Source organism: Frankliniella occidentalis, unplaced genomic scaffold, assembly GCF_000697945.3.
Source record: "Frankliniella occidentalis isolate FOCC.00 unplaced genomic scaffold, Focc_3.1 Scaffold33, whole genome shotgun sequence".
Taxonomy (NCBI): domain Eukaryota; kingdom Metazoa; phylum Arthropoda; class Insecta; order Thysanoptera; family Thripidae; genus Frankliniella; species Frankliniella occidentalis.
The window spans coordinates 1,134,386-1,137,180 of NW_026267163.1; positions in this window are offsets into that span (position 1 = coordinate 1,134,386).

Below are 2,795 nucleotides of genomic sequence, written 5' to 3' on the forward strand. Positions count from 1 at the left end.
CCCCCCCCCTACTTTCCCTCTACCCCGTGCTATAGAACGAGCGAGGGGCCACTCCGTTCGATTGGCTCACTTACAAACTAACATGCGATCTGTCTGCCGCTTGGCCGCGGGCCGGCCAGCCTGGCTCAGCCTGGCTGCTTCAGGCGGATTTACTATTGAAGATGGCCGAGTTTCGCAGACTTGCGTTAACACAGGCAGCCTCCTGCTAACAGCACGCCAGCCAAAACACTCGTTCCCTTCCCCGCTCCCCCTCTCTCCCTATCTTCTCCCTCGCCCAAGACACTCTGTTTCTTTCAGCAGTGGGTCAGGTCACGGGTGGACGAACCCCGCGCTGCTGATCGAGTCAAAAATCAAAACAGGCTCGAAAAGAACAGCTGAGCAGAGGACACTACTGATTCTCATTATTACCTCGGGGAACCTGTTTCTGTTCCCCACACTGGGCCGAGCGCCACAGCAGGGACAGTAGCTGTTCGAAGGACGCCCCCCCCCTCCCACACACACCACCACCACCACCACAACCACCAACACAGTCACCTGTTTGGGGTCAACGGGTGCAGCAAACAGTTCTATGATCCTGGTTTGGGCTCCAAAAGAAGGTCCGAACTTGGTGATGTTAATTATAACACGATCTCGCTTATCCCACTCTACTCTAATCCGCTCGCCGTCGTCTATATAATCAAATTGGCACTCAAATCGGCAATTGTTCGCACCCCGCCGGTTAGCGAGTTCTGCCTTTACCCCTCCCTCCATAACCCGCCCCCCCCCAAACTCCTGCCTCAGTCTCCGTCCCCACCCCCTTTGAAAAAGAGAGAAGGGCGCGGCCTTTTGAAAATCGCTGCTTTTAGTTTTAGCTCGTCGCGCCGATGGCGAATTAAAAAGGCATTGAATATGAAATATGCAGGCGGTGTTGGCGGCGGCGGGGCGGGCAAAGTGGGCAGCCGGGGATGAGAAAGGGAGGGGCTGGAAATTAAGAAGAAACAAGGGGACCGTGAAGGAGGCCCGAGGGATTGGAGAGGGGGGTGGTGGTTGTAGGGGGCAGTGGGGGTGCAGTGCAGAGTATAAGACTTTTTTGTCCTTCCTCCGTTAATTGTCGTTGGCCGAGGAGGGAGGGGGGGGGGGGGGGGGGGGAGGAGTATAAATAAAATTAAAATGGGGACTATAAGGTCGAGGAGCTCCAGGGGGGGGGGACCCCAGCCCATGACACCACTCCATGTCACGTCCCATGCCATTCCAGTTCAATAATCCATACATGTGTCCAACTTCATTTTGTCAGCCCAAAGTTAGTATAGTATAGTGGGGTCGCACCGCACACACGGTCCACCGCGGTCGTTGCGGGGTCGGGCGGGACCCTTCGGGCCGCTATGCTGTTGTGCTGCGCGCCAGGACCCCATATTGTGTGCGAATTAATCCGACGTGCGGATAGCAGCGCGGGGGACAAGTTATGAGCCGCGCCCCGCAACGCCTCCAGGGTAAATTGAATCACCCACCGCCGGAAAAATTTTCATGGATGGCGTGTGTGTGTGTGAGAGCGTGTGTGTGTTTGTGTGTGTGTGTGTATTTCCTAAAAGTGAACCGCGGCAGGAGGCTAGAATGAAACTGCCCCCCAGGGCGCCGCTGCGCGCTCGGCCCTGCCGGCCTGCGCGCGCACACTTTTACACACTGCCGGCTCAAAACTGAATCAAAGCGCGCCAGCGGGGTAAAAAAAACAACGAACAACCACGAGGAAAAGAAAATTAATTTTAGCACATTACCATATACAACATTGCAGCGCACAGGTCACTCGCCTGCTCATCCCCAGTGGCGGCCGCAGGGAGGCGGCGACGAACTTCATCACATGCCAACAACACTGTACACCATTCGACCCCAACACTTTACACCATTCGACCCCCCCCCCCCCCTCAACACACGAAATATAGGGTCAAACGGCTCTTGTGAAAAGTAATTGTATCACGTTAATGAATAAGAAGAGGGAAAGTCATCCGTTGGCCGAGCGCGCACTGATACCAGGGATTTCATAGTTATTGCAAATATTTTGGCTGCGTTCGTAAAAAAGCCTACGATGAAATTTCTTCGCAATTGTAGAGGATTTTCTTCGCATTGCAAAGAAAATCGTCCGCAGTTGGTTCGCAATTACATAGCAAATTATGCGAGGGCCCAGCTGAAGGTCGCCCTACCTTTGCGATGCGCGCTTTAGTATGGACTTTGAGGCCGATAGAAACGGAGAGAAAGATACATTGAGGGCGCTGAAAGGGGGTATGATGAGTGGTGAGGGGGGGACTGAGGTGTTTAAGCAGGAGATGGAGGGGGAAAGGGGTCGAAGCATAGTAGTATCCTCGGGTCGAAATAATTGCAAGTTGTGCTTAATTGAATCGTGCGTGTTGGTGGAGAGTTGCGCTGCGACGCCTGCCGGGGGCCTGCCGGGCACACGCACGGCCAGTCACGACGCACACCGCTAAAAAAAGCAGAAGGGGGAAAAAGAATGATGGAAATAAGTCTTGCACTAATGTACTTAATCCGCCCAACAAAAGAGTTGGACGGTGGCAGGTGACGGGAGGGCGGCAGCGCGTCACAATCTCGATACGAATCGCTTTCTGAATGCGGCAGCTCGCCCCGGCCCATTGTGGTGCCTCCACTTAGGCGTCTCTTGATTGAGAAAGGCGCGCGATTTGAATAATTTCACGTCCATTGTCACACACTTTCAAGACGACGACGACGACTCGCGAGCACCGCCGCCACCTGCTGGTGGGAAGCATGCATCCCAAACGAGGAAGAGAGAGTAAGTGAGTGAGTGAGTG